The following is a 13936-nucleotide window of genomic DNA, read 5'->3' on the forward strand; positions in this document are numbered from 1 at the left end:
CAATATTAATCCAACTCCTAGTTTCTGTGAGGCACATTAAGTTAGAGGAAATGTACCTCAGATTACCTCTTTATGAAGTATGCATTTGTTTAACTGTTCCATCATCTCACAGCCATCAAATCTTTGCAAAACCCAGAGCTATATACTATGAAAAATATGAATATGTCTGAAGTGGATGTGAAGATGAGAAGGAAAAACAAACAAGCAGGCACCATATTGCTTGTTGACAAGGAAGGGTTCTACTCTGACTTTCAAACTAGCAATCATTCAGAAGCGTCATATTTTAGGATTATAATTCAGTCACCATTCAATTTACTCTCTAGGTAAGGTACAACAGCAGTACAGTTAGCACTTGCTTTCAAAAAACACTTCAAATACTATGAAGAAAAAAAGGCAAACAATCAGTTTATCCTTTCTTCTTTCCTAGCTTTCAGTCAGTTGCTGCAAAAAGAAATGTGGGCATTGGCCTTTTCCTCCTGCCCATTCACAGGTCAAGTTATTATCTTCTGTAATCAGGAAGAGAATCAAGGTTAACCAAAGCATTTCTCACTTGACTTTTCTTCTATTAACTAAGATTCACATTCCCTTTCTGTTACAAGGTTGCTCCTTCAATCCTTTACATCGGTTTTTATTTACAGGTTGTAAACATGGTATAGAAATAGCTTCAGAGGCTCTATTCTAAATGAAGGTAACCCTTCAACATATTCACATCTCTTAGCTGTTACTAATTGTTACTTATAGCTATATTTTATATTTATATAGATTTACATGACTTCTATATATGATATGTATATTCACATGTATACATATACATATACATATATATATGTATGCACACTATTTTATACTTAAAAATTCAAACCAGGAGGGACTACTTTGTAGGTCACTACAACAGAGCAGTTGTTCTGGTACTGCTGTTTGGCACTTTTGTTATATTTTTTGCTATTAAGTTGGATAGTCTTTTTTTTTTTTAATCACAAGTGTGTTATTAGGTTTTTCATAAACTTGAGGAAAGAGCCAAACAAACCCACAACAATATCTAGTTGGAAAACACCCAAAATCCAATATTAGGTTGTTATCTGGATAAAGCTTTTCATATGCAGAAATTCTCTTTCCTTTCTCTCCTGGAAAAATAGCATGCAGAAGAATGCCCTTACAAAAAGAATTGTACTGGGTTTTTTGTTTTTTTATTTGTTTCTTCTTTTCTTTACCAGTTCCCCTAATGACAATTTAATGCCTTTCTGTTCCCATCCTATGACTCTTCCTACAGAAAGTTGCAATAATAAATGGGAATAATTATCTGTAGATCAAAGAGTTTTTCTACTGATATTTCTTTACTGAGATATTTATTTATATTTATTTTTATATTTATTAGTGAATTATATTTATTATATAAATGTCATCTATATAAATATAATATTATATTTCTATACATATAAATATATTTATTAATGTATTATAAATATTATATTTTATATATTATCTATATATTAATATAATATTATATATTTATTTAATTTATTATAAAATATTTATTAAATAAATCACTATTTATTAGTGATTTTTATATTTATTAGTGAATTATTAAAAATTAATATGATATTAAATACTTAGGAGAGGCCACTTGTTTAGCATATACAAAATGCAGCTTCTGATGTAGCAGGAACAGTGTGCCCAATAGGACCAGGGCAGTGATTGCTCCCTGTACTTGGCACTGGTGAGAGCTGAGTACAGTTCTGGGCTCTTCACTATGGGAAAGACATTGAGGTGTTGGAGTGTGTCCAGAGAAAGGCAATGAAATCAGTGAAGATACTAGAGAACAAACTTTATGAGGAGCTACTGAGGTAACTGGGGTTGTTTAACACAAAGAAAAGGAGGCTCGGGGGGACCTTATCACCCTCTACAAACATCTGAAATGAAGTTGTAGCAAGGTGTGAGTTGGCATCTTCTGCCAAGTAGCAAACAACAGAACAGGAGGAAATGGACTCATGTTACACCAAGGGAGGTTTAGATTTAATATCAGGAAAAAAATTTCTTCACCGCAAAGGTTCCAAAGCACTGGAACAGGCTGCTCAGAGAAGTGGTTGAGTCACCATGCCAGGCAGTATTTAAAAGAAGTATAGATGTGGCATTCGCAAATGTGATTTGTGTCAGTGGGATGTTCATAATTGAACTCAATGGTCTTAAGGGTTTTTTCCAATCTATTCCAATCCAATAATTTCCAAACTATGATTATATGCTAGGGTTTTAATGAAACATTATTTTTTTTCTTTCATTATTTTATTTTCTTACATGTGAATAATAGAAGTGACTTATGAAAGACATTTAAATATTTTTTCCTATTTTCACAGTGCATTTCTTCAAAACAATGTTGATGCTAAACTCTCTGCACTTTAAACACCAGAAAAAAAGAAAATTCTCAGCTTTTAGGAACTGCAATAAACGAAACACACAGACAAAAAAAGTATTAATAAGATCTGGTTTATTTTTCTTTTTACAGGAATCTAACTGTACTTCTACCACACTCTTCAATGAACTAGGGTGTGGTTTAATTATTTTAGTAGAATTTTCAGTAAATTTATGGTACAACCATTAAAAAACCTATCTTCATCATACATTTTACAAATATTATTTTCTGCATTCCGGTAATTTCAATATCGTTTCAAAAGCAAAAACATATATAAGAGAAGAGTTTAAGAACTGTTTGTTTCCAGAAAACAAATTCTATACTCTTGTCATGATTACATGAGAAAGAGTGCCAATATATGTGTAACCAAACTATGTATTCTGCACTCATCTACATTATTCCTGGTGAAGCGTTAATGGTGGGTCATTGAGAGAGCCACTCATTGCACACCCAGATCCTGCAAGGCAATGTTTTCTCACTTGCACAAAGACCCAGCCGTGATAATTTCTCCCAGAGGAGCACAAACACAGTTACATCCATCCTGAGGGGCAAATGGGCCATCATGAACTGAATAAATAGGCAGCTGTGACCATCAGAGACTTCAAAAATATCATATAACTCATAGGATTATATAATTCCATTGTGAAGCTCCCTGCTCTGGTGGAGGTACCACGTGAATATGACCACTAACTCTGGATATCCAGAGAAGAACCGGGCTTTTCCATAGGATCCCCACTTTCAACAAGATCACAAGCATCACTCCAATGGGACTGCAACCAGCAGGTGTCAGGTTGTACCTTGATTTTGTTGGTTTAAGCCAGTGCTTCTGTACTATTGCTGTTTTTGTAATTTTCCTATTAAATTGTAACTCTGACTTGAAATCTCTTACAAAGTATTTGTGTGTGGTTAATTCCTCCCACTGGTTTACTTTCAAAGCAGCACAACTCTGTAACTCGCAATATGGATCTCGACTGCCAAAAAGCAAAAGGAGACTCTACCAATATATTTATTTGTTAAGTGGAAGAAGGCAGAAACTAAACTGCCTGGTTTCCCTCCACTTCACAGTTCCCTTGAGAAGAGAAAAAACAACATTTTTTGACATGATATTTTCCATAATATATAATCAGAGGAAAATCTGTTAATATCTGTTGTCTGGCTGCAGATGCATACGTGGAAAAAATTGAAACAGTTTTTTAACTTTAAGTGTTGAAGTCATTGATTACTAGATCTTGAAGGAAATTGCAATTTCTCTTTTCCTTTATATGATTGAAATTCCCAAGGTTCTCTTAATTTGTTATTTACTTTCTGTTTTGCCTAAAATGATGTAATGTTTCTTTAGACTAGTTCAGTTGTTGTATATGCCAAACTCTCACACACAAATATTACAGGACATTTATTAGAAATTCTCTAGAAAAAGAAAGAATTGGATGAACAGGCAAGGGTTTTAATCTGAGCCTTTCTGCTGATGTTTCCATCATTGAAAACTCATGGACTTGCCTTTCAGAACATGTGACAAGGCCAGTAGCTACAAACCTCAAGGTATGGGGCGAGACATTACCAAAAGGCAGGAAAACTCTGGATAAACTTCTGTAAGGAATGGTGTTGCTTGTTGTCACTGTAATTCTGGTATTTGTATAGTTTCCGAAATGTTTTGCCTTCTACTCTACTCTAAATGAAAAAGTGTGTCTGCTCCTCATATCTCTTACACACTAGGTTATGAACAAGTGCATCCCTCAAATACAAAGGCAGCTTTTAGGCTGTAGAGCCAATTTTTCTCTCTGGATCAACAGTCATGATCAGCCTTCAGTACTAGAATACCTGTTTTAAGGAATTAACCTTCCCAACATTCATGTATAGGAAGTATAAATTAGACATTCTGATGCTTTTACTGTCTCCTCTGACAGTCAAAGGAAAAGCTATTTTTACATTATCAAACAATATTTCTCAGTAGAAGTAGATTAGAGTTGGGTATCCAACACCCACATCATCTGCCTTCAGGAGAGGAGGCAAAGAACTGCTTTAGGACTACCTCCAGTAAGGCAGTAGGCTGTATAGGTAGAAGTGCTTCTAATTTACAGTCCTGTAATGTGTCTTCTATTCAGTTTTATAAGAGAGATATTTTTTCAGCTTTGCTCTGTGGATCACAGCATAGTAGGATAGGAGATTAATTTAAAAAATGTATTTCTGAAATGAGCTAACATGCTAATGCGAATGCAGTTGATGTCAACCAAATCATGGTTTGGAGGTAAACGGTTAATTGAGGACCCACTAGGCACAAAAAAGTGGAATTTCTTTTTAATGCAACTTCAATAATGTGCTGAAGAGAGCATGGGGAAATTAACATGCCTACTTTTTACCTGACTTTCACAGCTTCAGTTTGAGAAGTGCACCAAATGCTGGCAGAATGTTTTTACAATAAAAAATTAGAGGAATATATGATACAATGCTAATAACACCTATTCAAAAACTAGGGCATTCTTTTCTCCACATCATTTTAAGTTTAATATTAATAATCCAGTGTTTCATTCTATGCATAGAAATGGTTAGTTTACATACAAAAGAGAAGGAAGAATGAAATAATTTAAACTGCTGAGAATGGAATTGGTTTCTATGTTCATGGTATTATGATACCTTGTCTAGCTGCAAAATGACAAATTTTTGGTAGCTGTGAATCAATTTCTTAAAAAAAAAAACAAACCTTTGACTATATCTCAGAGAATGAACAAAAACTCACCAGTGAGTAACTTACTGGAGTTCTATAGAATAGACAGGGATTAAGTTCTAAATTTTTTTGTTATTTCTTATTGTATTATCCATTACTAGAGCATTTCAGCTACCTATATTTCCCTCCATGTAGTTGGTTTCAGATCTATACAAGTCAGTAACAGAGCTCCCACTGGAGAGTTAGAGTCAGCTTAATACAGAATAGAAACACTTTTTGAGAAATTCTAGCTATATGAGTAGTTGTGATGTTTGATGATTTTCCACAGTTATCTGATAAAAATGAGATGTTCACATCAATTTGAACTCAGAAAATATTATGTATGAGATTATTGGAGATTATATTGGATTTGTACTTCTTACAGCTAAAGAGAAGGTAAATAAAATTACCCCTGGCAAAGAAAATTCCATACATTCTAAGACCAGAAACAGTCAACAAGGCAGACAATACCTTCTCTCTAAATGCAAACTGTTTCCTATTTTAATTATAAGAAGCCATTTATGTTTTCTGTGGTCAAAATCAGGTTGCATTCAATTAACAAAAATTATCTAACATGATCAATAAAAAGTGGTGTATTATTTTCCATTTATATTTACTTCATATTATGTCTGGTAAAAGCATATGCCTTGAAAATTTGTTTATATATTTAGCAATAGCATAATCTTTATGTCAAACACTTGGTGATGTGTCTGCACTATTTACTATATTAAATATTTATCTGAAAAGCTAAAAATTTTAGTAGATATCTTCTCCTGATATGGACTGAAGCTTTCAAAAAATGACTGACAATTATGGACTTTAAGGATATTTTCTTGTTGCTCTTTGCCTATGACAAACAAATTTTTTATTATGCATTAATTCTTTCATGGTTCTATACAACACTAGAGAGGTATATTTTTTTGTTTGCTTTCAGAGCAGCAGATACCACTAAATGGAACTGTTAATAGTCATTCCAGTGTCTTCAAGCATCCAACAACATCACAACCAAATCACACAGTGACATAAAATTAAACACATTTTTAGTGATGAGGATGACTGTTGGGAGTGAATAGCAAGTCCTATTTAACACAAACACCCTCCCGTGTTCATGCCTGTTCTGGATAAAAAAAATCCCACACCATCCAATCCAACTGTGACTAGCAGCATGACTCAGAAGACTAGGACATTCACTTGAAATGTGAACTGGTCTAGGTGTCCAAGTCCTAGCTGCCAGACTGTAATGATTCTACCTCGGGCTCAGTCCTCAGCCTTTGGTGGTACAGTTTTAGAGTTTTATGTTTCTTTTAACCTCTGTAGGATTGTTTTCTGTTTCAATTTTCCATTTATTGCTTTCAAGCAACTATTGCAACAAGCAAAATTGCTTTAAAATAACTTTACTTTGTATTGCTTTCAATTTTCCACTTATTGCTTTCAAAGCAAGATGCTCTACATAATCTGCCACAGGCCTCTGATGAGTTGAGCCAAAGCCAAACTATCTGACCTTCTCTACATACAAGGTCAACTAGTGCTTGGGTCATTACCACCTTCTGGCCTCCTGCCTTAAATGCCTTATAAGGACATAAGCCTTTCAAGAGTTCACGTCTCTTTCTCTTGTTTTTTTGTGAGAAAGAAATAATTTCTTTGCTTTGTCTGAGTTTTCAGTAAGTTTCCGCCATAAGAATTATGTGTACTTGGATTATTTTCCCTGAGCATCTGTTGAGACAGAGTTGGGGAGATGTGGTCAAGATCTTACATAACCGAGTGGTTCTTTTGGGTGGGTTTCACACCTAAATATATTAATGGTTGTTCTGATAGGAAATACTTTCAAACAATTGGAGAAAATTAAGTCAGATCTTTGATCATTGAAAAAGGCAAATGAATATAGAAATAAGACTTTATCTTAGTATTTCAGTCAAAAAAGTTATGCAAGCTCATTCATTAAGTGATTAAAATTTAAGAAAAACCAAACAAGCACTCCAAATCCAACTCTTCTCCTCTCAAACTCTACCGTTTGCTGAACTTTCCTAATTTTTGATGTCTTTTTTTATTATGAGCCCCTAAGTGGATGGAGGAACTAGACGAGGAGTGCCAAGTAAAGGAGGCTAATCACTTCCCTTGATCTACTTATTGTATCCCCATAAATACGTCCCAGGATTCTGCTGGCCATCTTTGCTGTCTAGGCATGCTGCTGACTGAAGTTCAGCTTTTGTCCAGTTCCCAGTTTCTATCACTGCTCAGGGGATTTTACATCCCAAGGGCAGGGCTTTGCTTTTGTCCTTGAAGAATTTCACAATGTCAGTTCATTCCCCCAACTTTTCTATTATTCTCGTAATGACAGTGCTACCCTCAGGAATATTTACTGGTTTCTGTGATTATTAATTTGACTATGTTTTTCTGTTATACATGACCTATTACCAATACTCTAAAATGAGGCACTGTGCTTTTACAATGGAAGTAAAAGGTTTTGATTCTGTTGAACATACATATCTTGACCTATCCTAAAAAGATATTTATCATTTGTTTTACATCATCCTTAAAGCTGACCACTAGAACATGGTGGGAGTTTTTTAACTCTCTTAATTCTATTGTGCACTCTAACTTATCTCAGAGATTCCTGTTATGATTAGTCCTTCATGTTACAGTTTGTCAGTGTTCAAGATGAGTAAGAAGGAAGATCCTGATTCTTGATAGTCCTATCAGTCTCTGGTAAAATTCTGGAAAAGATTATTTTGGGAGTTATTGAAAATCACTTGGGAGACACTGCAGTCATTGGTCATAGCCAGCACAGATTCACAAGGGTTAACCATTAAGTTGGTTCTGTTTCTGCTTAACAAACTTAATTCTCTTTTACAATAAGATTCTTCAACTAGTTGAAGGCAAGCCAGAAAATGTGGAATTTCTAATTTTTTTTTTTTTTTTTTTAGTTTTAGTTTTAGTTTTAGTTTTAGCAAAGCTTTTGATACTGTGTCTCATACTTTCTTCAGGACTAATGTCCAACATACAGCTATACAATTTTATAATAAATTTGATGAGCAATCAGCTAATGCATTTGTCTCTTACGTTAGGATGGTGGCAGTCATCAGTGGAGTGCTGCAAGGTTTAATTTATAAGCCCAGTCCTCTTTAAATTTTTTATAAATATTCTGGATGCAAGAATTGCATGTTTGTTTCAACAGCAATATAAAATTAGGAGGCGCCATGGATTTCCTCAAGGGTAGAAGCCTTTCAGGGAGATCTGGAGATCTGGATAGACTACAGAGATTTGATCATCAACTCTATGAAATTGAAGAAGAAGTGACAAATGCTACACCTAAAATTGTGTAATCCTTGTAGTACATATAAATGAGGGTGAGAGCTTGGAAAGAATCCCTCTGGAAGCAGGTCTGGCAGTTTGGGTTTATTTTAGATACTCCTGCAAGGAGCAGGGAACTGGGTTTGATGATCCACTCTCATCCCTTCCACTCTGAGATATTATATGATTCTATGAGTCTTTTACTTTTGTATCATTGAATTATAAATGTCTATTGTTTCCGTGTTCACGGCTATGGAAATGATTTCTTGAAGACTAAGTCTCCAAGATTCAAAATTTCCCTGTATTTTCATCAGCACATTTCACAGATACACTCGTGGTTTTAGTTCCAAGGTCATTAAAATATTATATAAAATAATATCCTTAGTCAGTCATTGTGAAACTTTGTTTCTCAAATGCACACTTCTTATAAATATGAAAATTCATATTTTTCTAGAGCGTTTGCTGTAATAGAGCATATTTGTAATAAACTTCTGAACAGCTACTTGAAATAGCTTTTCAGAAATTCAGGAGTGAATGATAATACGAATGAAAAATAGGAGTAGAGTGCAAATACAGTATTAAAGTCACAGACAATCCCTTTACTTGGAACCTATTCTTTTGTTTGCTTCTGTGTACAATGTTCAGCACAGATTTTTATAGTCAGGCAATTTTTAATAACTTTTAAATTATAGCCGCAATTTATTTTGCATGCTGTTTCATGATAGCATTGTAGAGTACTAAAAGCCAAACATTTTAGGTTCCATTAAATTATGAAGTCTAGAAAGAAAGCCCCCTTATTAATACTGGTAATAATAAAAAGTTGCAAATTTTGATTAATTGCTCCTGCACTGAAGTGGGATCTATTTAAATTTGCACTGAGTGCAGCCATGCTTTAACTATCATAACTAGTCTTCTACCCACATTCAGCAGATCTTTCCTTTTACACAGTTCTCAAAAAATGCTAGTTCAAATTCATTGAGATAAATGGAATCATTGTGTTGAAATTATTCCCTTAAATAAATATTTTATAGTGAAGACACTATATGTTCTATGAGGGATTAAAAAGAAAAAAAAAAAAACCTGTAATGTATGATGCTAACTCAAAGACAATCTACCATAACAAATTGAGAAGGGCGTCCAGTGATAAGCCCAAATAATCAATCTTAAGTGTTTGGGGGTCTGCTAATAGGATTTATGGTAGTGCCTGTGATCAAATGGCATTTAACTTTCCTGGGCAGTCTTTCACGAGTTCTTTGCTACCTTTTAAAATGTGTCAATCTAAGATTCCCTATCTTACTGTGAAAAACAGATGTAATGGTTCCTTTACTAAAACAATGATCTGGGAGATGTAAAAGCAGAGATCAAATTTATAAGACATACCCTGTTCCCAATGAAATATTTTGTATTGTGACTCCCTCTGGGATATGCAAACTTGTTGTCCTGAAACTCTTTCTGGGAACTGGACAGAAAAGTCAAATACAGCCTGGTCTTTATCAGTTCATTTCCATAGGCTACTTGACCCAGTTAATAGATTCTTTAAATCACTCTGGGAAACACTGTGGATGCACTTGGTGCTCTATTATGCTGTTTTTAGCTCACTGTAGAACTTGAGCTCTAGACATGACAGATTAAAATAATATAGGCCTCCCAGCTATGACTTCTGCATTCTGTGTGCCTAAGTGATTGATAGAAAGGTATTAAAATTTAGGCACATTAAATGCCTTTACACCTGTGTCTCTGAGAGAGAAGCAGATGCTGGTTACAAGCCTTTGATTTCCCAGGTGGCTGCTCTAACAGTAAGAGATTCTTGTAAAGGGAGCAACACTATTCATTCTATAGTCAGAGATTCCTAAGCTACTTTGCAAATGAACATACTCTGCAATGCACTTTACAGAACCAGGGGAAGACATGATTATACAAATACTCAATAAACTATAACCATAATGGCTACTTAGCCATTCTATGATTCTAACCCCTGGTGAGATTGTTGCCATGCAGAAAACCAGCAAAAAAGTAGTTTTTAAATAAAGAATATGATAGTTATTTTTATTCTGTGCTTTATTCCGAATTATTCAGTCAGTTTTAAGTTTGAAGGAAGCAGAAAAAAATACTGAGTTTTGACGAGGTCTGTGAAGTATGAATGACAAATAGAAGAAATTAGTTCTGCATATCACCTGAGAACCTAGAGAGTGGCTGATGGAAAGGGTTTAAGTGTCACAGGACAACACATGCAAACAGACTTCTTTGTGGTGAAAAGTAAGCTCTGGTCGAGTCTTGTTACACTGTGATGTTATTTATTTGTCATAGATGTTAACTAATTTATCCTCTAAAATTGTATTTGATTATGAAGGTAATGTTTACCAAGGAACTTGGAGGACTACAAGATATAAGCATTAAATGAAAAATTTGACATTCCGTGAAATATAAATAAGCTCAAATATTAAGAAATTTCTCAACAAACATCTTCAAAAAAAATGAAATATTTTGGTATGCAATAGAAGCATAAGAAAATGTCTTAAAATATATTTGTGTATACAGATAAAAATGCATATACAAAAATCTACATTTAAGACTGATACACTACTATGGCTCAGGAAATAAAATAAAGAAGGAAATTATAAATGCTATATGAAGTATGCTTTGGTTGGAAATATTAAATTACCTCCACAGGGACTGCTTTAAAATATATAATACTCAAGCACTCAATGAGTAAATGCAAGCAATATGTATAAAATAATTTCCAAAATGTATAACATCCTAATTTTTTTTTCTCTTCTGCACTGTCACATATCACAAAAATATTACTCTTCTTTATTTTGACATCTTTTCTTGAGGAAGGAGACGGAAATAGAGTTGTGGGAAAGGCTCAAAAACAAAGTGAACGTCCTTAAAGCTGTGTGCGTTACTTGAATGACTACTTGCACATTTGAAATTACTAAAGAAAATATTTTTAAAAATAGATTAATAGCTTAAATTCACTGTTTTGGAATAGCTACTAATGTTAAGTGCCTGTGTAATAAAGCACCAGAATCTTCAGCTATAGATCTTATTCATATAGAATTCCAATATCTAATATCCTATTAGATATATTTACTTCTGTATAGAATCATAACCTTTTCTTAATTTAACTACTTTATAGAAAGTAGTTTAAAAAAATGCAAGTCAGAGAACAAAAAGAGGAAGTCCAGATATTTTTAGGAAGTTATGCTCTTAGTTTCATGTAATCAAGAGTGTTAATATGATTTAAAAGATATGAACTGTGCAATGTTCTAATATAACATTTCTAAGAAAGGAAAAATTATCCCAATAAGATACTAAATTTATTCAAGTAATAAGTGTGAATATATACTCTGATGAGCTCACATATTTTAATGATACCTATAATTTATTTGTGGTGAACCACAATATGTCATTCTATCTCTTCAGCTACTCAGCTATATTGTCTGCAATTCAAGTTTCAGTCACACTTCATCTTTTTTAATAAAGCTATCTAAATATTTAGCCATGTAGGCTAAAGAAAAGAATCTAGTCTTCTTCCACAGTCAGTGAAGAATTAGGTCTTTAAAAGGCTGCTTCACCCTAAGGTTGTTATTCAATTATCTTAAGAGGTAAAAATCCTTCTGCAGGTTCAAGCCTCTCTACTGACTAGAGAGTTGGAATTAAATAGCTGCATTTGTATGCCTGAAAAAGATAAAGATGAATTGCATCCTTAACCTGTAGGACTATAACAAATGGTTCTTTTCTGTTTGTTTCAAATATTTTTTTACTGTATATTTTGTATTACCTCAAAATACATAAATTTAATGTAATGTTTTAATAGGTTCAACAGTAGCTGCATAAAAACAGTATATTAATATTTTCTATATGTGTATTATTTCTCCTTTCTACTTTTCTCCATCTCTACTTTTTCTATTCTACTTAGTCCTATTTTCACTATTATTGATGAGTGAGTACATTATTAGCAATTTAATTATGTCATTAAGAATTGAAAGAGTCGATATTTTGTTGTCTAATCTAGCACCTTTTAATTACATTAATTTAAGGCTTCTTAACTAGTCCTTTTACAACATTATAACAATAAAGCATCATTTTTGTGGTTATTTTACATCCACAAGAATTATTTATGAAAATGTTATGGGTATTGAAAACATAATGCTTATTTTAGGATTTCCTGTATTTTCTGTTAACAAGTCATCAGGTAATCGTCACTGATTTATAAAATATGTAAAGGGGTTTTACAATTCCTCTGGAGAAAGAGATAAAATCTTATTGCTACCCAGGCAGAACAAACTACATGAAATGGTTTAAAATCAATGAGCTATCATTATGTACCTAATTTCATATTCTAAATCTGGTGTTCAAGATTTTATTAAAATGAGACTGAGTTGTCAGAACTACAGAGCAGATATAGCTTGAAAATTAATGGTGAGTGTATAGGTGGTTGCAGGTTTATCTTGTTCTTGATTCTAAGAATAAAATTAGTGTCACTTACAGTACAAGATACTCTTTTTAATGCATATGGATTCTAATTCAGTAAATGCTGTTAATTAAAATGAAAGTGTTTCTTGTGCATAGTGTACAAAAGGGAGAAAGGAGCTTATTAGCTTGAACTATTACATCTGAGGTAATAGGCCTTTGAATCCTTAAGCAGCTTTTATCTGATCAAAGTACATTTCTAGTATATTGTTTCCTGTATCTAGAGACTGAGTCTTATAAGAACCTCAGAAGTAATTTTTTTCTTAAAACTACTATCCATTATAATAATGATTCATTCTAGAGGTTTTAGTTTAACTTTGTCAAAGAGATATTTTCTTCTTTAAGACAAAAATATTAGTGTGGAGTTTTACTTCATCCAATATCAATGCCTGGTTAACCAGGAACCTGGTTATCTTCCAGGTGCTGAACTTCTCATAACTTCTCAGTGCTGAACTTAGGTTGAAGTTTACTGATGGTTACATGCAGATGTGAAATACAGTCATACTCACCTGTGGCTGGTTCTAGTCACACATTTTTTCCGGTAGCTAGATCTAGACCTTACTCTCCTCTTTTAGCTGGTATTTAAACCTTCAAACTCCCTGGCCACTCAGCTCTCTTGTTCTACCTGCTGGCTTTTGTGACTCTGAATTCTCATATGCCCAAGCTGAGAAAGGAGAGGTCATGCCTGTAGATGATAATCAGAATTAAAATTTATAACAAAGCAAATTAAGACTATGGTGACAAATTGTGAGGCTTAGTCCAGCAAGGAGTTAGGAAGTCAGCTATGCAATGAGACTAGGTCATGAAATTGTACAAAATGGCAAGAAAGGATAAAGTAAAATCTAAACAAATCAGCCTTGTCAGAATTCTACACTTGCCATTTTACCTGTCACAGCAGTACTGACACTTGCTATACAGATAAATGGACAAAAGCTCATTAGTATCAGAGCCAAAATTTTTATATAAAAGGCTTTTCAAGTATCAACTCAAATTGTTTTGTGTTATGCTTCTCCTTCCTAGGTCATTTTGAGTGCTACATTTAATGGGGACAGTCTCTTGTA

General features: G+C 33.6%; 2 long non-coding RNA genes across 2 annotated transcripts in view; one reads left to right on the forward strand and one right to left on the reverse strand.

Annotated features, from left to right (window-relative positions):
- LOC136357839 (uncharacterized) overlaps window positions 1-13936 on the reverse strand; it is a 105974-nt gene that overhangs the window by 57160 nt on the left and 34878 nt on the right. The gene's annotated exons all lie outside the window — the stretch shown is intronic.
- Window positions 636-2464, forward strand: LOC136374377 (uncharacterized). Its single transcript, XR_010745896.1, has 2 exons — window positions 636-688; window positions 2352-2464. It is a non-coding gene; the product is annotated as an uncharacterized lncRNA (long non-coding RNA).

Source organism: Sylvia atricapilla, chromosome 2, assembly GCF_009819655.1.
Source record: "Sylvia atricapilla isolate bSylAtr1 chromosome 2, bSylAtr1.pri, whole genome shotgun sequence".
NCBI lineage: Eukaryota > Metazoa > Chordata > Aves > Passeriformes > Sylviidae > Sylvia > Sylvia atricapilla.